Source organism: Anser cygnoides, chromosome 1 (genome assembly GCF_040182565.1).
Source record: "Anser cygnoides isolate HZ-2024a breed goose chromosome 1, Taihu_goose_T2T_genome, whole genome shotgun sequence".
Taxonomy (NCBI): domain Eukaryota; kingdom Metazoa; phylum Chordata; class Aves; order Anseriformes; family Anatidae; genus Anser; species Anser cygnoides.
Genome location: NC_089873.1, coordinates 6,179,502 through 6,202,724, shown reverse-complemented (window position 1 = coordinate 6,202,724; position 23,223 = coordinate 6,179,502). Strand labels below are relative to the sequence as shown.

The following is a 23,223-nucleotide window of genomic DNA, read 5'->3' as shown; positions in this document are numbered from 1 at the left end:
GAGATACTTCACAAAATGAATAGAATTGATTTCAGGGCATCATATATATTAACAACAGATGTGAAGAAGAGGTTTTTCTAAAACTCCAAGCACCACGCTAGTCCTCTGCAGGTCTGTATCATGGAACTGCACAGTCTGCAAGCCTACCATATAACCATAGCACGGTTTGTATAGCTCCTGGAAGATTTTAGAGTGAAATGTCTACAGGATAACAACACAGAGCATCTTGCAAACAACACGAGAAACACTTTAAATAGTCACCAAGTAAGTTCTCAAGTATACAGTTGCAGAGCATCGTATTATCTCCTGGCTTTCCCAGGAGTTGGTACCACATCATGTCCAGCATGAAGAAGAGAGATGACAAATAACTTGATCTGGATTTTTCCTCCCTCCCCCTCCACCAGTGTACACTGCAGCAATCCATCATGCCTCGAAGCCTTTTTCCCTTCACCAAAAAGGGAAATTGCCCTTGTTGAGTTGCATTGGTAAAGGAGGAGGGGAAAAAACAAGCATACATTGTAAAGACGGGGAGAAACAAAGGATTCTTGATGGTTTCCTACTCACAGAGTTCTAAAGACGTGCTTGGACACAGCACAGTCGCCCACACTAAACTGTATCACGCTGCTTGTACCTATACACTCACACGCACGCCTTCCAGCTCTCCAAGCTGCCCCAAATGTCAGACACATCCAGGGAGAGCCGCAGATAAGAATTGTAGACTTAAGAGTACAAGTCACAAAATGCATTATTTGGCTGTCAAACCAGGACTTGCTAAATTAATGAAGCATTTTAATTCCCAGATCAACAGAAGCAAAGTTAATTTTGTGAAAGTGTGCTAGATTCCAAACCTATTACTATTAAGACTAACTTAAACCTCATCTACATTCTTCAGGGAACAGGAGGGGAGAATAAACAGAGGTGAAATTAAGCACAAATGTGAAGTGGTATTTTTTTTTTTGACTGCAGTAATTTTGATGGAAGAAACTTAGAGGCCTGTTAGCACTAATTCCTAATAGACCGGTCCATTTTCCAGCAGCCTAGCTGATACCATTTTCTTTATGCACACTTTTTTTTTTTTTCGTTCTGCCCTTCAACAACCAGCAAATACTTTTGTTTTTGCAGGGGTTAAGCCTATATTTCCCAAATGATTATTTGCACTGTAGGAGCTGCTTAGATCTTTCATGGATCAGGGTCCCCAGAATTAGGTTTTGTATAAACACAGTACAAGGAAATGGTCTTTTCTCTAAAGACCTTGCACAGTCTAAGGTCTAAAATGAGTCTGAAATGAGAAGCAAATTTATTCAGTAAAAGGAGTTCAGGACAGAGCCAAGCTCTTGACTGTAAGCAGTTGGTCTGTGGACCATCTTCTATGACTGTGTTTGTGCACTGCAAAGCAGCCTTTGAACTGTGTAGCATGTTAATAACTAGTAAGATAACTCTACTAATCACCAGAGAAGTGCAGAACTCGATCTACAGGCTGCCTCTAAAGGAAGAGTAGTTGCTTTAAGTTAGCAAAGATGTGTACAGATCAGTTGGATGCCCTACGACAGTTGATATTTTGGGGCGGGAGTGGATGGGAACAACAGGGGATGAGGTTTACAAACAAAAAAGAATTAACGTGGGCTCTACAGGCCGGAAAGCATTTAATTTAGAAAATCAGATTTATCTCGCACTGTCCTTGTGAGTCTTAAGTTCAGGGGTTTCAAAAAGGGAGAGAAGGAAGGACCAGCTCGTTTCATCGTGGCACAGGAAAACAAACAAGTTGTCAGGTGGGGAATTTGGTTGATATAAAACCACCAGGGTTCAAGTTCCTCACTCAAATCAGGTCATTGTACACAGAGGCCCACTTAGTAGCTTGCCAGTTCATCCCGATCAGTCTCCGTTTTACCCGTTTCCACTGCTGAGTGAAGGACTATTCCTTGATAGAAATCTGCTGTACTTCTATTAAACCAACTGAGATAACAAAGACTTGACATTTTGCAAAGAAAAGGATTTTCACCTGAAGTTCCCCAAACCACATAAAGCTAAATCTCCATCCTCGCTTTCAGCTTTTGATTAAGAGTTTCTGAGACAGGCTTATATTCGGGATGCCGCTTTAGCTTTCTCTGATCCTATTGCTTTCAGCTCGTTGGCTTGGATGGAGTTGCTGAAAGCAACTCTAGGGCTCAGCCTGGACAAAGGGGTCATACGGGACCAGCCAAATAACAAGGCATTCTTCACCTAACTTGACTCACATCAAGACGGACTACACAAAGACAAACCTGATGGAAAAATCTGGTCTTGTTTTTCTGCGATGGAAGCGTCTCCTACCAGGCCCTTCAAAGGGAAAGGTTTAGTCCTTAGTAAATAAATACCTGACAAGATCGAGATTGGGGATTTTATAGAGTTTGATCCAGTGATTTCCCAAGGGAAAAGAGAACAGGAAATGAAAGTCTTCCAGGTGGCAGCCACAGAAGAGTTCTCTTATACTCCGTTAGACAAAGCTGGTTATAGGCACAGGAATGCAGTGCCCTAGGTTCTCTCTATAGACGCCAGAGAAAAAGCTCTTCAGGTGATACAGAGCATCAACATTCGGTTCCAACAGGACACCTCAGAACTGGAGCTTCTCATTCTCCACAGCTCATAGAGGAAGCCAAGGCAAATAATCTTTTTCTTAAATACCTCCAAAGACTCCAGGCTGGGTTGAAAAGATTGTTATGCATTAAGATGGGAACAGAGATTCAACTTTACTTTGTCTCAAGATCAAATTTTCTTACTTTACCAAGACATTGACACACTTCATAAAAACATTACGAGCTCCTCAGAGAAAAAGCACTAAGTTAAAACTAAACTGTCATTACTTCTATAGAAAATGAACACGAGGCTTTACAATGTATTTCTGTGCTTGCAAAAATGGGTAGGGAGACTAAAATAATTGGCCTGATTTTCAGTGTCTAACTTTAGACACCCAAAATTGAAAATGTAGGTCATGTGACAATCTCTACTATTTAAATCTCATATCCTGGATTACTGAAACACAAAGCCACCCTTTATTGTTCCTCTATTTGGGATGTTGAAATGAAAACTGTTCAGGGTAAGAAGCAGATCTCTCTATTAACATGTTCTCAAAACTGCATCATCAGATTCATCAGCGGTAGGAACTGAAGCAACTTTAAGCTCGGCGCATTTTGTTTTAGAGAATTAAACATTAAGAAAGGCCTCTGCACTCCTGGAAATGCAGAGCCTTTGCCAAGTTTATCAATACACAGAGGCAAAATTGCTGTCAACCTGACCTGGACAATCGCAAAGGGTTCATTATTCATGCTCATTCAATTTCTGGCCGTTTTGCTGAGACAAGGATGTTACTCAGTGCCAATTGAGATGGTGGTTTTGACATGGACACTTTCCCACTACAAACTGGACCACATCCACTAGCTTATTTCATGCACTGAACAGCTGTTGCAAGGGGAAAAAAACACTGATCCAAGCCAGTGTCCCAGAGGTAAAACAGCCTGTAAAGCGGAATGCTATTTAGATGTAATGTTTATAAAATTATGTTTCAATTTAAATGTTGGTTTGGGAATAGAGAAATACAAAGTCTCTGTTCAATCCTTTGTTTTCTAGCTTTGAAAATAGCAAAACTAATACTACTTTGGCCAAAAATAACCCACAACAACTAAACTTTACAAAGTAACTGCCTTCTCATGCAGTTTGGTATACAACCTTTTAAGCAAGGAGAGACTTTTCTGAATGTGTAACTACAGCACAAGGGAAAGGGGAAAAGGTTGCTAAGAGCATCCTTACTACGGTGAGTTTGAGCGGTACTCTTGAAACTGCTTTTACATTGAACTGTAACTTTTTAGTAGGGTATGCCATTGCTACTTGAACACATTCCCAACTATTTTTCATTGATTACATAATAAAGATATGTGACAGAATCTTGCAAACTTTTGCATTCTTTACTTTCCACCGTTATTCAAGTCAAGCGTCTTTATCGCTAAAGCTGTAGAATAAGCCTTATTTACTTTGGTTCATCTGTTTGCTCCCTAGGGAGAAAACTACAAATGCAATTAGAAATTAAAAAAAAAGAAAAAAAAAACTATTTTGCTCGCACTTTCTATGCATATTTAGACAACTTCTCAAGAATATAGCAGCCGGAAAATGGAAGAACGCACATTTCCTTCGAATTATTTATGTGATCCTACTCCTTGAACATAAACACTTTCTTCTTTACCCGTTTTTATTTATACAGTAGACCACCTGTTAAATTACACCAGCATCACAATACTTTCTTTCCAGGCGTCCAGGAACATCAGAGACACAAGAATACAACAATTCACAGCTTGCCTATTTACCTGGATTTCAGAAAAGTAAGTACACACGATGGCAGTGGAAAACACCCTCAACGAGTACTGTCATGCTTGCAAATGCCTACCCCGTTGTGCACAACCTTCTTACTGCTCTGGTTTTTGTACGCTTCGCTGGTCACTCAGACACAACTGCCATAGTAGCATCTGCTTTAAAATTATAGCTGAAGTTTTTCCCTTTTTGTGGGCTTTTAGGGATAAAGTACACCTGCGCAGCTGAGCTGCAGGAGTATTTATTTAGAAAGCATGTTAGGAAACTAGGACTTGCTGAAAGTAACTGGGACTTAGAAGCCCTGAAGTACTGTTCGAAAATGGGGTTGGGTCTCCTAGTTGGTTTCTGACCTCTGGGAAGCACAGCCTTTATCTATCTATGGTCACACATGGCTGTTAATTTCTGTACCACTTTGCAAGGGAAAGCCATGCAAGAATGCTTTAATTATCCATGCAGCATGTCGCATGCTTATATTAACAATGCCTTTACATCTGCAGCACAAAAATGGGAGGTGCACAGAGGTTCAGAAAAACTGTAGGTATTTATGTCACAGTATCAACCTAACAACAGCATGATTTTGGAAAATACAAATCACCACCTCCTCAAAAAAACACTCTGTTTCCTTTCTGGTGGCACCTGAACCTCATCTGAAAGGCTGCTGCCCCTTCTAAACTCGAAGACCCATGTATGACACAGTTTTAAATGGAAAGAGAAAAAACAACAACAACAACACAACACAAACCCAAACCCAACCCTAAAAGACATTCCCTCCTGCAGCCTCTGCCAGCTTGTTTATCTGCCTGTGCTTGGCAGAAAGTATCTGAAAAAATATGTGGCAAATAGCTATTGTGATCACGAACCAAAGCAAAATGAGTCCATCTGAGAGAGTGCAGGCTCAGAGGAGAGGGAACCAGCCATCTCCTGGCCTCCACCAATACCACTGAGTCTAGAGGCACAATTCAGGTGTGCTTCCAGTTCAGTTTTTCCTTTCCAACCTTCTTTTTTTTGGCTGTTCCTTAGCCTGTATGCTTGTTAGGACAGGAATTCATAGGTCTTTACAGTACCCTTCGACAGGGTGCAGAGGAAAAGGAGCCCACAGGCATGGTTTGGCTGTCAACATTCAAGTCAGCTCAGTGCCTCCAAGTGTTCCAGTTCCCGCTCTCCAAGGATAAGCTTCAGAAAATTAAAAGGAAAAAACTTCTGCTCTTGGCCATGACTGTACAGCAACTGCTGTAGCCCAAACCAAGCACGTAAGGATGTTTCTGCAAGTTGTCCGTTCTCAGATTCTCAAAGTGACAGATATTATTAAGCCAGGAGCTAAAGAGAAGCTAGAACAACCCAGGAGCAATAGATGCACAGGAACAGTCGAAATTCAGATGCTATTGGCAAGATTTTCTTTAAGTCTCATATAGTTACTTCCTTTCGAGCTGAATATTCATCTTCCACAAATATAAATATTCTCTTGCAATGCTATACTTGTTTAACATCCACCACTGTGTATTCTCCACCTATAACAATGAGACGGTGCAGTAAACAGCCCTGCTGCAGGAGAGAGGTTCAGTTTTAATACACGCAAATGAATTAAATTAGACGTAAGCAGGTTATGAAACAGTGAGAGAGCTGCCAAGAATCAAAGAAGAGATCGAATTTAACCATTATTAAAATGACAAAACTTGGGATCACCAACTGTAAACAATTTTCATCACCTAATTAAACAGCCCATTAGTGTTTTCAAAAGAGATGGTTGGCGGTGGCCACTCAGAAAAACACTGTTGACTTTGCAATGGTTTGTGCTCCAAGTTAATGGAGTTGATTTCCAGCACGCATTTCCCCTGTGCAATTCATCACAACCGCACCAAACCCTTTGTGCAATCCCAACACGAGCACGTATCGCCCGCCACGTGGGTCTGAAGCCTGCTGCTGTGTGGCACGAACACCTCGGGCACGCACTGCGCCGAAATCAAGGCGCTGCTCTTAACCTGAGCAGCCTTGCTGGATTAGGAGGATTACCTGCGTGTGCCGAGCTGTAGGCAGCACAGAAACATGGGCTGGGGTAGGGGCTGGGGCTGAGCAAGGGAAGAAACAAGGAGCCACCACTATGCACTGTATTGTATTTACATTCTTACATTGAGGTAAGCCATATACCTGTAAACGACACAGCAGAACCTAAACCATGTGCTTTAAAGATTCACTGCTGATGAAAAATGAAAAACTCTAGAGAAAAGTTCATTTTCATAAAGATTTTGATGTACGCCGAGTCCCCACAGTCGGGGCGTTTTGCATTTGGGAAGAACAATCCCATCCAAAGTTTCTCAGAGGTCTCCAACCACGTGGGCTTCACCAAGGCTCCCCAAACCTGTGTGCAATGCCTGTCACCCGCTGCAGCACCTTGCCAAATGCTTCAGAGAGAACCACGGCAGAAAAATCGAACACTGTGACTCCCTTCTGCACCAGCACCTGCGCCAGAAAGGCTGAGCTGAGCAAGCCCTGCCTGCAGCTTGAGCAAGACATCGCAACGGCTTTGCAGCTATCCAGAGAAAACGAGAAATTAAAGAGGGTGAGGATTTGTTGAGCTGTTCTAAATTATTGGGAGTCATTGTTTAGAACAGGCTCCTTTCTGTCTTTATCTCTCTTAAATAGAACTGTATCTGAAAATATATTTGTTTATGCAGATTGGACATCCTTCTCCTGTTTGAATTAGCACTATAAGTACATTCTGTATCAGTGCAGACATACTCGATGTATTTAATGTCAACATTGCTAGCAACGATGGAGATTGGAAATATTGCTCTGCTTGTTGGCCATGGAATAAATTTGCCAGACAGAATCAGTGTAGCTCTAGAGTTTAAATTAATGCAAGCAACACTGTTATCAGTAGTCTTTAGCCTGCCACTCTTAGCTTCTAACAGAAACATTTAGGAATAGGAAGCATTACATCTGGCTACAGCTGCATATTACATGGTCCATTGAGACTTAGATGCTGATGGCTGAACTGAATAACAAACAGCTGGGTATAAATGCAAAGATCAGGGAATCATAAGAAAACGCTTGTATAGTATCTTTGAAGCCTCAAACACAATGATACTGTATTAGTGCTATTAGCATTACAGAATAAAATAGCCTGAGGATTGGAGTTCAACTCCTCAGCGTGGGGAAGCAGTCACTTTAAGGCAGGTACCAGCAGATTCTTTTCTGACTGCTGTAGTATTTAGATTCACACCATGTATTATATTAAAAAGTTGGTTGTGAAACTAACAGGAATCTTCACGTCTGCAGTACCGGGTAAAAGTCAGCCTGCCCCGGGAGTTACGGGACATGATTCCTCTCCATCTTTGGGAAAGTGTTGGTGAAAATCTTCGAAAATTAACAAAGGTGATATTTTCAGTGCCATCAAAAATGTAGTGGCAAAGATCTGAAATGAGACACATTTCATTCAGTACAGGGACAAGCCAAAACAGTATTTCACTCCCCCATAGGGCTAAAGGCAGCCGAGAAGGGAAACCAAACCCAGAGCACTGGTGGGGGCACAGTGACAGGTCTTCCCTCCCATCCTCCTAGTGCCCAAAGAAACACAAGCTGCCCTTGGTATTCAGCAGCTTCCACTGAATGAGAAACGTGTTTAAAGAAGAACAAATGTGTGTTATTCGATTAAATCTACGCTACAGATTGCATGTTGCCAGGACTGACACTAGACACGACTATCTGACCTACGGAGCAACAGTACAGAGAGCGTCGCAAGACCTCTCTACGGCAACTGAAGAACAAAGACAAAGAATCCAAGTGTGGCAGAAGAGAAGGCCTAAAATTGCTACTAATTGGCATAAGGAAAGAAAAATGGCTTGTAGTTCCTTTTATATGAAAAAAACTGTTTGTTCAGTAAGTGAATGTGAGTCGTTTGGGACCTGTAAAATGTAGAAACCCATTTTCCTGCCGGGTTTGAACTCTACAAACCTACCTAACTGAGCATCCTACAATCCAAAGGGCACTTTGTTAAATCTCGTCCACCTATATCAGCTCTAGGAGAGAGAGTGATACCTAGGGAAGGAGATCAGCACGCAAGCTGAATGAATATGGGATATGATAAGAAAATTCAAGAACAGCTCTCCTGTAGCCCATTCAATACAGCACATCTCTCTCTCTGTTGAAGGTCTTCAACTCTACTGAATGTTCCTGTCTCAGGAAGACAGCCACCCACATTTCTGAAGTAGTTCAAAGACCAAAGAAATCTCCCTCTAAGACTTCCTGAAGACTTGAGGAGACAAAATTGTGATTCATCAGACAAGAAAGACTGAACAGTTTTGAGACTGCTTTCTGGATTCCAACAGGGAAAGTAATCTTCAGTAGGATGGTGGAGACTCTCTGCTGAGCAAGTGTAACACTGGGTGGTGTAGCAAGCAGAGAAAGAAATACTTTTCTAGCCTGCCAGAGGTAACAAACGAGGAAGGAAAAAAAGGAAGAAAAAAAGGATTCTTGAAAACGAAGAATAGTTTTATAGTTACTTTCTAGTTTTTGAGCCTCAGGTGTTGATGAAAAGGTATGAGGTGACACGGCACAGAAGCACACCATGCACAAGTGGGCAGAAACATAGAACCTTGAACCTCCACAGAAAATGATCATAAAATAATATCAAAGGTGGATTACTTTCACTAGTTAGCACACCATCACCCTTTCATCTACCCAGGTCTCGATACTATTATATAAAAAGATACTTCCGTCACGATGCCAAGACCAAAGTGGGTTTAACTTCAACAAAGAAAGTTCCTTCAATTTCTCTACTGGAAACAGCCTCTGCCAATGTTGAAGATAGCTCTGAGAATTCAGGAGCATTAAGGAGGGTAATGTACTTGAGCTTTGTTCTAATTACTTTTCTTAATAAGTTTTGCTGGACCACTAAGAATAGAAGCTGTCCTGGGAACTCCAGCACTCAATCACTGTGGTGTTCCTGGGCAGAGCTTGCTGCAATCAGGCAGCAGAACTTGGAGGCAGAATTATCACCTTGGGCAGCAAGTGCCCAAAGCACGTGGATCTAAATGCCCTTATTGTCACCTGGCTGTGATGTGAAATTGCCTAGAGCCCCTTCCACAGAAGGGTAGATGGCCATAAACAGGTGTGTATTGAGACTGGTATTATTTTGTTCAAATGATTTTTAAAATAGCTTAAAAAAAAAAAAAAGAAAAGGGAACCTAAAAAGGCTATGCAGAACATCCAAATTATCACTTTCCTTAGGATAATAAAAACCAGCCACAACCAAAGGATAGCAGTGGGAACACACTAATTTCAGTCCAGACTGTTTGTGCTACTGGCAATAAATTCATCGATCTACATGCATGCACTCATTACTTGCTCATGGATGTATAGGCATTAAGGATTGTCCCTTACTTATTTATTAGCATTCATGTGATCATTAAACATCTCTACCCGCACTCGTCAATGCGGTAAATCACAGAGCCCATAACTGTATGTGACTTTCTAGTCAAAAGCAGCCTGTGGTCATCTCCTCCGAGACAAATCCCACTTTCAGAGAGGATTCAAATGCCCAGTTTGTTGGGGGGGGGACATGACCCAAAACCACTCAAACTAAAACTCATTAGAGGAAAAAGAATGTGTGGGTGTTATTAACAGGCAACTGATATACGATGCTTCTATGAATTGCTGCTCCAAAAAGCATATTCAGGATTTTGTCCTAAAAGTTTTTGTTCAAGCTTCCAGTGCCTGCTTTACATAATTAGGAAATCAAGGCTATCTATCTCCTCTCCACCAGGTTATAACTCCTGTTTCTTCAGCTATTGAAATGCAAAATGGTAACATTTTGATATGGGGAAGAGGTACATTAGTTTACTTGCGCAAAGATTAAGTTGCAACGCTAGAAATCCTGTGTGCGCAGGAGAAAAACATGAAAAACTGCCTTTTCAGTGCCATTTTTCTCCTCCTGAAAACTCTAGCTGTTCCACAGCATGGTGTGGTAGGAAGTTACAACACCTATGATATGACTTATTTAATAAACCTCACCACCAACCATGAATAAAGTTTCAAATCCATGAAAATAGTATTATAAACAAGCAATTAACAGACTCTGACTTTATTTATATTTATCTCAATTACAAATTTTAATTTGACTAGTTTCAACTGCACGCTACTGGAAGTAACAGCACTAGCTTGAACATGGAAAGGTCAGAATTTTTAGTGAAGAAAAGCTCTAACACAGGCTAACAGTGCTGGTTTCCTGTATTTGAAGGCTACAGTACTGGGCCATATAGTTTGATTTTTATAAGCCTTATAATGAGGGTGGAGAGGATATACATTCCATTCTTCAGCTGCATTTTTGTTCCACAAAGACTGCAATTTTCAGTCTCTTGAAAATGTAATTATAGATAATGTTTGCATCAGTGGCAAGAACACAATGAGCACATGGGGCATGAAAACTCCACTCAAATCACATCCTCTTAGGTTACGAAGCTTGTCTTCTGCCAAGAGTAGAGGCATTTCAACAAGCTAATGTTCAGTATGAAAAGGATTGTTTTATACTAGCCCATACATACACTCTGCTTTTACTTTTTTTCCATTATTCTACTCTTTGTATAGGGCATCTACATAAACCGGAACAAAGATTAATTGGAGTTTCTCTGAAAATCTGCTGTCTATAAAAAATTTAAAATCTTTAACTAAGAACATAGAGGTATATCAGCACACCTTGTTCCAATGATCATGGCATTTTGCAGTTGCAAAACTGAATCAAGTTCAAATCAAAAAGATAGCAAGTGAAAAGATAGCAATGTTGCAAGAGGGGAGGTCGCTTTGAGATAAACTAACCAGGTTTGGGTTAGAAGTGGGATTGAAGACTGCTTCATAGCCAACACAACCAGCTCTTTTGATGGATTTCAGAAAGAAAAATCAAGCAAATTACTTTGTGATAAACTACAGATATCTGATATGAAAAAAAAAAATCCTGATAAGAAGAGTTCTGCATCATGCAAGTTAACTGCATCCCAAAGTAACACTGACTTGTTCTTCTACATTCAGAGTAACTACTCTTCTGCCTCGGTAGTAAATCGGAATAAGCCTGAGGCATAAGTGATCTTGATGCCGCTTTGGTGCTACTTTCAACATATTCATCCCTTAGAGCGCATTGAGCTCCTTGACTAAGACAATTAACCTGCTTTCTAAAGAAAACAAGAGCTTTACACACACACAGAAGATGCAAATTTGCACATCAAAACAAAGAACCCACGCAGTATCCCAAAATCTCAGAGGCACGAGGCAGGAGGGGGCAGGCAGACGCCGAGCTCGATGCTGCAAAGGATTCCTCAGCCAGCGTAGGAACAACGGAGGGTGGTCAGCAAGCAGAGAACCTCAGCTGAGAGCCCACACTTCCCCTGCAAGTCTTTTAACGCCATTAAACTTATTGACATAGTAGATCGAGATGACTTTTAAACTTTTAATTGAAAAAAAAAAAAGCATGTGTGGGGGATGAATGCCTTAAAAACCGCAAGGCCAACCAGGAGAACCCCAAATTATATAACTGTCAACCCTAACTTTCTCTCCATTTCATAAAGGGTTGTGATTCTTAGCAGCAGGAGCCAGCACTTGCACTAACTGGGAGTCCTAGCATGCAGCTACCAAAATGTTTGTCTTCCAGAAAGCCCGGGGAGAAGCATACACTTGCGTTTCGTAAGCAAGGAGGAGAATCAAACTTCAGCTCTTGTCACACTGAATATGCCCAATCAACATGAATTCTTTGTCTTTATTCGTACATGGTGCATTTGGATCACAGACACAGAGCGCTTGAAAATCAAAGGGAGCCTACCCATCGACTCCAGCAAGCCTTGGCTTCGGTCCTTAATTTATGCCTAAGAACCAGTCTTTCTGGAATCACACTCTCTGACCTGATTCCACTCATGCTAGCTGAGTTTTACCACCAGTTTCACTGCAAACAGAGTCAAGATCTTAAAGAAAGGGCCATGATCTACTAAAGCCTCTATATAACCTCCTGATGCATCATCTGACTTCCAGCTGCATGCATTCATTGCACAGAATACCATTCCCTCTAGTGATAAAGGTTTCACAAACACCTCACCATTGAAGCAACTAATAACACAGAAGTCTGTCACGGCTATAATTTGGGAGAATTCCTTAAAACGTGATTACACTGAAGTCCTACTGAGTTTAACCAGGTCTTCTTTCAACGCTCCGAATTGCTGGCTGAAACTCTCAGCTTATCATGTGGAATTAACAGATGCCCTTGAGAAAGGCACGTTACGTAGATCCAGCGATTTGCATTGAGTAAGTAGGGCAACTTGTGGTTGTGAGAAAAAACACATGATGATACAGGGGTTGGTTGACAACAGTTGCGTGAGACTGCTTTAAAAAAAAATGTGCTGTGAGAGCCTGCTAACAAAAGACCCACTATAAAAATGCAAGAAAACATACTTTGTCTAATGAAAATGTTGCTTTGACATCATATATGTCCATACTCCCAGAAGACCTGGAAAATCATAGTTAGGGGTGATAATTCCAGCATGTTGGGTCAGGGAGCGCTACCCAAAAAGGACGGCCATACTTCCAGGGAGTTTCAAGACACAAGCCACTAGCTGGAAACTAAGAACATAAAATTATTAAGCAGTTCTGTTATAAATTATAAGTGGTTCTCCAAGTTCAATAGGTTCGTCCTACCCCTTTTATCAAAGAAGGAAAATAAAGTACCTGCTTTGCAGATTTTTATAGGAACTTATTCCACCAGAGCAGCTGGGGAAGAAGCACAGAGGTGTTTGTTTGAATATTTAATGGGTGGTGATAACAGGGTGACCCACTGGTCACAGCAACCTTTCAGTGGTGGCTATGTGGAGATAGCAGAGCAGGGTGGTTCTTACCTTGCAAGGCAGAAAAAGGGGAAGGAAGGCTTCATGCAGGCATGCAACGTGAAGCAGAGGATGCTGAAGGCTCCCAGCATTTTAAGCAGATACCAGCAGGGCAAATTGCAAGTGTCAAGGACAGAAAAAAATATGACGAGGTGGTAAGAGGCTGCAAAAGAGTTTTAGCTATGTTGATGGATTTTTTCAAGTGCTAGATGCTAAGCTTTTTCACTGATTAAAAAAAAAAAAAAGTTTTTCAGTTAGATCTATGAGGTTTTTTCATTATTTACAGCATATTATAGGATTGGATAAAAGGGCTTTGTTTGCTGGTTCTTGGCGATGTGATTATTTGCTGTTAAATATTTACAGATTTTTTTGCCCAAAGAGTTTTGGGGAAGGATAGGGGAGTTGATTTATTTCCTTCTAAGTTTCCATGAAGCCTTCCAGGTTCACATTCAAAAATTATCAGCAGCAATTTTGCATTTTCTGGGATTTGAGGCTTTGCTGGGCTTAAAAATAAAATCTCTATTCCTGTTAAGACAAATGATGCTCCACTTTCTAAAAATAACATTAATTTTAAATAATGATTTTCTCTGCTAAGTTACCCTGAGTTTGTTTGCATCTTTTACGAAAATCTGCCTAAAAACATATCTTTCTCTCCTCATTTGCTGCCTGGGGGCCTGGCATCTCTCAGCTCCAAATTCACTCTGTACCTATGCCTTCAAATCCGACAGGAAAATCAGAGACCTGACAGACCGCAGTCAGCTGCAGTCCCCTCCGTTTCCTTTCCCACTCGCATAGAAACCAACAGCCTGGGGATGCTGAGAGACCTTCAAATCCTTCGAAGGCCAGTGAAGGAAAAAAGTCTAAGTATCCCCTGATGTGGAGGTGAGGACGGAGGGAGCAAAGAGGCACAGAAACAGCCAAAAAGTCTCCAGCTCCTGCAGAGCTTCCAGGTACCAATACGGGCATCTTTGCAAGCTGAAAATTGTTCCTTTCTGAATCCCTGCGTGTATCTCTCACTACGAGTAGCCTGCTGTTCCTGAACAAAGATGCACAGGCAACAGTGATGCTAAAGGACCTCTTCCCAAATCCAATAAACTGTACGCACAAGGGAAAAAGAACTGACCTAAAAGAGCCTGGACTGACACTTTGAAAACACAGACAGCAGTCAGTGCTTCTGAACGCTGCTCAGGCCAAACTAAGCCAGATTTCTGGCTGGAAAACAGTCCTCAGTCCTCTATGAATTACTGCATGTTTGCTCCAAAGGAAGGGTTTGCAGAACGAGTTGAAGAGTTGCTTCTGCCTCACGTCACTGTGATACCCAAGAACCCTAAGTCAATGTCTATATGTCTGTCGTTAACAGCCATTGCAGAGAAAGGCTCAGAAACACACAGAATCTGCCCCAACAACTTTATGCTCTCCAACAGTAGAGCAAGGCATGTAAAGCTTCATTCAACTCCAGTAAAACACTGCAGGAACAGCACAGACATGAGCATGGTAAGGAGAAGATATTAAAAGGCCGAGGACTTATTCTCCCCTGCCTTGACTTGATGATAAATAAATGCGGTCTAGCATGTGAGATACTAAGCTACACTTAAGCAGTAATGAAATCAGGCAAAGACAATTGTTTTAAAAGTCAGTAATACACTGTTGGGCTTCCTTCTACTATATCTGAGCCTAGCTACGAAGCTGCTGCATTTAGTGTTCTTTTTTTTTTTTTTTCCTCCACAGGCAGCGAACCAACTTAAAAGGAAAAGTTGTATTCTGTCTTCTGCAGCCAAATGATAGAGATGTATGTCAGTGAAAACTGGGAGCCCCTGAGGCACCGATATGAATCCTCCTCTCTGGCAAAGGGGAAAAGGCTCGTCAAGAACAAAAGAAACCCCCCACACCCGACCTGAGAGGTGTGAGCATCCCTCAAATGAATTAAAACTGACTACCTTCCAACATGATAGCAACTCACTGGGCTAGCAAGGTAGGACGGTATCTAAAAAAGTTGGTTGCCTCTTGTTTCTGCGTTGAAGCTCAGTCTGACGTGAGCAACGGGAAAAAGACTGCAAAAAAACAAACACATTTATACTATCACAATTCATAGTTCAGAGCTGGCCAGGCTGGCACTGGAAGCAAAGCAGAACATTTTGCATTCCTCACTTAAGCCAAGCTCCTGTAAAGCCATTGGAAGTTTGGCTTGAACACGGACTGCAGGCTATAGTCTGTAATAAAATATCAGATAATGTTGCTTTCCATGTCCAGAGACGTTGTTCTCTTTCTAAGAACTGCTTCACTTGTCCATGTATGTTTCCACGTCCTGCAAAATTAAGACTAATTGTATTTCTTCTTCTTCCCCCTGGTTGCCTCCCACTCAATACACATCTCCAGAAAGAGCTGGCAACTCTAAACCTGCCAGGGAACGCACAGCCAGTGCTCACGTGGCAATCCTAAAACTGCCCTGCTTGAAGGAAGAAGTTGCATTACACGTGTCAGTTTAGGACAAGGGGAACGATATTTGCATTATTCCCCCTGGAGAGATCATCTAGATTTGCGGCTATCCCTTAATTAGGCATTTAGGTTTTGCAGTAAAAATCTTTGAAATAGGCTCCAATCAGGACACTGTCAAGAATCAGTTTTAAAGACTAAATTATCCAAAAGAACTATGGATTTTCACAACAAAACTCAAAGTAATAGTCACTAAAATCTCCTGAACTTTCTCTTTTTTTCTTTTTTTTTTTTTTTTTGGACAGCAGAAGATAAAAGTAGTTTGGATAAGATAGCTAAAGTATGAAAAAAAAGGTTTCCAAGCAAGATTTTGGAAGAGTAAGTTTAAACTGAATTTTAAGAAATTAAAAGTTCATTTACTGGTTAATGAAATTATCAGTTTTTCTGTGTGTTCATACAGAAACTGCAGAAAAAATGATATTTTTTTCCCCTGAAAGATGTGATGAGGCAATCAAGTTTACTAAAAAGCATGGAGAAATCACATAAACACGCAGCCATCAACTTGGAATTGCTTTGTATGAATAACAGTTACCAAACAGCCTTTTCTTTAAGACATAGCCACCGGGCATGCAGCATGTTTGACAACGTTTCAGACTCCTAGTGCTTGTTCTACAATCCATCTCTGGTAAAATATTAAAAAAAATAAATAAAAATAAAAGCATTTATTGATAAAGGGCATAGCCAGATGTCTCTCTCGCTGACAATGAATTGCAGACAAAAGCTGAGAGATCCAGGCAACTGAATGAGCCAGAAAAAAAATAAATTAAAGAGAAGAACAGAATAGATTACTTGATTTTGTAGATTTTCAAATACAGTTATCCTCTGCCATAAGTTAATAACTTTCAATTACCTGGGCCTGTTTCAGGCAAATGAAGTGCACTTATCGTACGCCAGGCCACCCAGTACCACTGGACCGAGTGTCAGCGAGGTCTCCAGTCAATGGCACAACAAGTGGTGGGTCAAGCAAGCTGCAGACTTTAGATTTTATTTTTCATTTTTTGCATCTCTGAGCGAGTCAGTGGTGCAAAGCCACGGAGAAGCAAGAAATGGGAAAAGCGAGTGTGTATCAAACAAGGCGACAGCGTCACGCCTCTGGATTAAGAGGATGAAGGATCTTCATTATTTTTCAGGGTTATGAAACAAAAGATAGCTCTTGTCAGCTGTGACTTGCGATCAGTCTGGAACTGCTTCAAAGGACATCGATGTGGTAACAGAGCACAATAAAAGCCTGCTATAGCACAGGGCAGAAAGGCTCATGGTGTTGCTTCGGCAGGAACAGCTCCTCCTCCTGCCGGGGAGGTAACCAGCTACACACATGGGCTAGAGGGGTAGGTCTAACCCATACATCCACCCCAGTGTCTACAGGCCATTACATTTGGATGGCAAGAAACTGCAAAAGCTGTAGATTAGTGTTGCACTGAACTACCAGCACTGCTGGGAGATGGTCAGAGTTAGGCCTTCCCCCCAGAACTGTATTTGCTTTAGCGTGACAGCCTACGCTGAAAAAGGAAAAAAATAAGTCATCTGATTTTTTTTATTTAATACATTTTCACAAAAGATCAGTCGGCGCATTTCTGAAACAACTGTGACTGTAAACTTTAAAACCCCAGAGTAAGATCCGCAGAACAATTCGAGAAACGAACAGGGACACGAAAACAATAAAACTAAACACTCAGGCCACTGTTCCTCTTCGGGCGAAGCGAAGTGGCTCAACTTGTGCAGCACGACGGGGGTGGGGAAGAAAGGAGGTGAATTCCCCGCATACCTCTTCACAGATGGAGCATCCCCGGTGGCAGCGTGGAGAAGGATGAGCTGGGAACAGCTGGACCCGACGACTGCCTCCTCCCAGGGTGAGGAATCCTGCAGGGCTGGGGTGTGTCTCTGGATGGTCCTGAGCCACAATCCCTTCCCCTGGGGTGGGACAAGGTGCTGCCCCTTCTAGCAAGCAATGGGCGAGGTCACAACACAACGCCCAGGAGGCCAGGGTCCCTCACACCCATCTTGCACCAAGGCTTTTGAAGCATCGCCTTTGAACTTGGCTTCAAGCGCTGGCACCGCTTTATAGGCGAGGGGAGCCAAACGAGAGAAGCTGTCCCATAGCAGGGGCCAGACCCGAGATACTCAATCTTCTTCATCTGAGTTATACGACATGAGAAAATAGAGCTGTTCTCTTCAATTGCTTTTTTTTTTTTTTAATTTGTGTAAATCCAAAGGAAAAAAAAAATCACCAAACAGGCGCTATTGGTACAGTAGGCAACTCCTTTGTGAATTGGCTCATTTAGGCATTCATTTAAATACAGTAATTAAGATTTAACACAAAACAGAAGCTGCTTTCAGATGTCATTTTGAAGGCCAGATGATCTTCTCTTTATTAATATTATAATTTTAAACTATTGTCAGCTGATTTTTCAAGGATCAAGCTGTGAGCAAAGAGAATACACTGCTGAAGTGTGTCCTATTTATGTAATACAATCTCAATGAAAATGAGGAATTGATTATAAATCTGTGATACAGAGGATGGATAAACTGCACAACTAAATCTCAAGGTGCTTTATCTGGACGAGAAGAGAGAATTTATCGCTTCAGCATCTGCCATTCACCTATAATATTTAACGCCATATGGAAGAACACAACACCGTTTAAGGCAACATATTTCTGAAAACCTTTATGAGAAAGCCAGCAGCTTACTGCAAATGAAAAATGAAATCCTGGAGGGAACACAAGTGCTTCTATTCCTTTACATAGGAATGCAGAATGCAGGAATGCGGGCGAAAGCAATTAAAGTATGATGATTCTAAAGGGGAATAATTATTTCACAATTACTTGAGAACATTACATTTATTGCTCTAATTAGTTTTTATTTTCCAAATAGGCATTCTAGTTCTTGCATTTTTCTTGCACCTACGAAGGCTTTTTTCCTGTTTTCCCACCTCTTCGCTAAGGAAAGCTCAGCCTCACTCTATCTGTGCGTTTTGTATATTGTGACTTTAGCCTCTGGTTAACCTCGCCCTGCCACCAGTTTGTTTTAATCAAGGGGAGCCATGTCAGAAGATGCAATATGCTTTGCAATTATACGAACACACAAGAAACAATCCACTATAGGAAACACAGTTTGTAGAAATGAAAAGAAAAAAAAATAATCACCTCCCTGCTTTAGAAGGAAGGCTTTTTTTATGCTAAAGTTATAAGACAATGACTTTTCTCTAGAGGGCTGTGTCTTGCAAGATGTACTCCTTATGTTCCAGGAGTTTTTAAAAACTACAAAAATTTTGTACACCTTTCCCCTATATTAGTTGGGTGAAATATTTTTATATTAATCTATGAATTAATTATGAACTCTGAATAGTCCAAATGCTCATAAGATATCAAACATCCTAAAATGCCAATGAAATATTTAGACTTGTCAAAGTTTTTAAAGCAATCATAACTGATGATTAATTTGGATGATGAATACGTGTGGGGGAGGCTTAAAAAACCTGTGAGATCACATCATAGGAAGTGGAAGATATATTTAAATATTAATGTGCTAAGAGTTATTGTGGGTTAAATACTCAGTGCGACTCTAGTCAGCTACCAGGAAAGATGATGGGGAGAAGGACCCCTGAAAACATAACTGTTTAGTTGACAGCTGAAGATCTGTTTTCCCTCCTGAAGCTCTTTGTCAACAGTCGAGAAATTTCCTCTCCTTCGGCTTTGCTTTTTCTCAATAGTGACCCCAGGAATCTCTGTCCGCTAAGTGAACTAACAAGTCATAATACTTAACATAAAGCTACTGCTAAATCAAAGTTAGAATAAAACGCCAGTACAAGGGTGAGGCTATGGGCTCAGAAAACAGCTGATAGCTAGATACCCATTTTCACTTAGCAAATCAGGGTTTGACATTCTACATACAAAGAAACAGATAGCTGATAAATTATTTTTGACAGTATGTTGAGTTTTCCCTGCAGTGAAGTTTAAAAAAAAAAAAAAGTTAATTTTATTACCTCCACTTCATGCTGTAAAGGCTCTATTTTGCAGGGTTAGTGGGGGAAAGGAAAGGTTTGTTTGTTTGTTTCAAGTGCAAGAATGACCCGTTAACGATGACATCCCTTCTTTATTAAACAATGCATACAAAGAGCACTGAAGATTGATTTTCGCTGCCTTTTTAATCAGCATATTGCACATATATCTGATTTTGACTCATCTTGGAGAAAAGAGAGAGGAATTCAAAGACCAAGGACTTTTTATGCATAATTACCACAGAACCCAAGCAGTTGTATGCGGACTGCTTTAAGCCCTCTGACAAACGTACCACAGAATTTATTGACATTATGCCCATATAGGAACTATTAAAGTGAAATTTGAGTTTGTCTTGGTAGGAAAAAACACTGCTTCTCCTTAACATTAAAGATAATCCCAGGCACTGGAATGTGCATCACAAAACCGAAAGCCTTTGGTGGTATTGCAGAAATCAATGCAGGGGGTTACTATGGTGAGTGTTTAATCCTCAAAGCGACCACTTTACAACCATCCCCTTGGCATGTACAGGTAACTCGGTAAAATTACTAAGCAAATTACGATGAGCTCGCGTTTTGTAACTGTCCTTAGGAATCGTTAACCCTCTCCTGCCCTGCCCAAATACACACACATACACTTCCACTTCCATCTTTTCTTCATATGTGGTTCTTGCACACCAATAACACACGCAAGCTATGAATAACATTAAGCAATTTCTGATCTTTCAACCAGAGCACTAACCAAGCGGTCTCTTTGCAAGCATTTGTGACGGTTTGAGCATCCAGCTTGCCACCTGCCCTCAAGAGCGAAAGTTTACATTTCATATCCTAGAGTGTCTATTTTCCAATGCCATTCCAGAAATAATTTTTATTAGTAAAATTGCCATTCGGTTACTAATCGGTTATAGTAACACCAAGCGTATAGTTTACTTACACTGAATAACCATGCTCAAAGTACCTGATGGTCTGTTTTACTTATATTCATCTAGACAGCAGCAGCAAAGCAAGGAAGGCAGCAGCATTTGAGAGCAATTAGCTGTCTACCAGAGCTGAGAGTATTTTAACTTTGACAATTATCAAGCTAGCAGTTAACTTTCAAAATAGGTAGGAAAACTGAGATTTCTCATTCCCTGTTGCTTGTTCAAAGAATGGACGATATTGAAAATAACTCCCTTTACAAACAACTTTGGAATGTACAAACAATGGGAAACGTGATACTGCATGGTACCAATTTCCTAAAACATCTGATACGCCACTGGCATTAAAAAAAAAAAAAAAAAAAAATCTAGTTCCGCAAATATTCACTGTAAAACAGAAGAGGAGATTTCTACATGCATCTTGCTAATTGCCTCACTCTAAAATAGGAAATTCCTTTCTGCTAAAGGCTGAACCACACTATACTGTGTGGCTGGACCAGATGGCGAGGTTAAAAGTTTTGTGCATCATCATAACTTGGAGCATGCTCTCGGATGCACTCTCACACCGCAGAGCGCTGCTGGTGTCTGGCTGCACGTCTGGGGTGGGCCAGCGAAAGGGTACGGTGCGGACGTGCCCCTGACCCCTTATGCGTAATCAAACTGCATTCTCTTCAGCACTGATTAGTCCAGAGAGCTGGGGACCGGCAAATAAATGCACGTTGCCACTTGGCTAGAGGGACGAAATCATGTTTTAAACAGTGAATTACACAGTTTTAGAAAGGTGGCGAGGAACGCTTCCACTGAGAGCATTTAGTTTTAAGATTTTTTAGGGATGGATGCGCTGCTGGTTAATAGCAATTTAGCCTTGATATTAATTTGTATGCATGACACATGATCCCTTGAAATCATACATCTTCACAATTACTTAGATCAGCAGCAAAGCAAAGCTTTGTTAATGCAAGGAAGCAGCATTTCCAGAACATCACAACACGACCACTGAAGACGCAGGAGGTAAAGTTTTTTTTTTCCTTCAAGAAATTACAAAGTCCCCCCCCGGCAAAAAAAAAAAAAAAAAAAAAGAGAAACCAGCATCAAATCCTACAAGGATGTGCATGTGGAAGCAATACCCCCTAGTTTCATCATTCCACTCCGGTATTTAGAGATCCGCTTAAGAAGCTGACATATATCTGGAGTAATTTTTGTTTCTTTGGACACACATTAAGACCTGTGCCTGATGAACACTGACTGCATTTCAAGCTGTGTTAAAATGTATTATGGATGCCTCGCAAAGAAGAGGAGCGCAGAGACAGCATGCAGGAGCAAGAGTTTGACATGGTACTCCCCCCTCGAGGGGCAAGTTGGAGATAAAGTTATGTAAGCCTAAGTGACAACAGGGCATCATCAGATGCAGTTAATAATGCCTCTGAGCTTGGAGATGTTTGTTAGCAGTATCTTTTCTGACTGCCTGGAAGGACAGCAGGTAGAAAAGTCTAATCAGAGCCGAGAAGATGAAGGCAAGGGAAAGCTTGGCTGTGGCACGTCCCTACAGAGGGCTGCAAACCAAGCGATCTGAACGTTCAGCAGCAACTTTGCACCCCAGCATTCAAACCTACGTTATTTTTAAGCAAAAGGGGGGGAGACGCAGCACCTTTTCCAACTAAACCTAATTGACCGGTGCCAATAAAAAGCGCAGATCTTATGGGAGGGGGGAAACCAGCAGAGAACTCATTGAAATCCTGGGGTCACTAAACAGAGACAACGGGCAGCATCTACACAAACGCTCCGCTGTCCTCCAAGGACTGCAAAAAAAATTTAAGACATCCACAGTAAGTGGGTTCTCCCCCTGCCTCTTCTCCCTCTCTGCCACGCTTCCTAAACCTCAGCTGCCTGAACAACCGGCCGCTGCTGAACGCCTCTGCTCAGAGCGCTGCTGGAGCTGAGGGAAGCATCCCACCTGAGCAGAAAGTTTGCTGCCAGTCAGGGAGGTAATAAAAAAAAAAAGTCAGAACCGTCTCAGATCGGGGCTCGCAGGTGACGGTCTCCGCTGCACGCAGGGTTTTATTTACACTCGCAACTTAGGCACTGCCTCGGCCGGAACGGCTCCAGCGCCAGAGCCTCCTCGCTTCCTTCTCACGCAACCCAAACCACATTTGTCATCCCGACGAAAGAAGCAAAGGCAACAAAATAAAAGACAGCCCGGGCACTGTTAAAACGCAGCGCAGCAGCGCTCAGCCTTCGTACGTTTCAGCCAGCGAGCCTTTCCCCCCCCTCTCCCTAGCTTTTATTTTTCATACGAGGCTTAGGTTACCTGAAAACCCCTCTCAATTGGCAATGCCCAGGAGAATGATAACAGAAACTTTCAGATGGAGATTAACGGAGCAGAGGCAGGCCAGGGGGAATACTTTTATTTTTTTTTTATTTATTTATTTTCCGAAATTCCTGCGCTCGGCGCCTCCCGATAAATCTGATCAGCGGTCCAAGTGCACGTCAAGCAGCCGGCCTCATGTTAATTAACACTCTCCGCACCGGACGGGGGGGGGGGGGGGGGGTAGGTTTAAAAAAAAAAAAAAAAAAAAGGAAAAAAGCGCCCTGATTTCTGCCTGCCCTGACTTCCAGCTGACGCCG

At 41.6% G+C, this 23,223-nt stretch overlaps 1 protein-coding gene across 8 annotated transcripts in view; it reads right to left on the bottom strand.

The window, feature by feature from the left end:
- The window catches only part of CELF2 (CUGBP Elav-like family member 2), a 374,770-nt gene that overhangs the window by 223,619 nt on the left and 127,928 nt on the right, over positions 1–23,223 (bottom strand). The window lies entirely within an intron of this gene.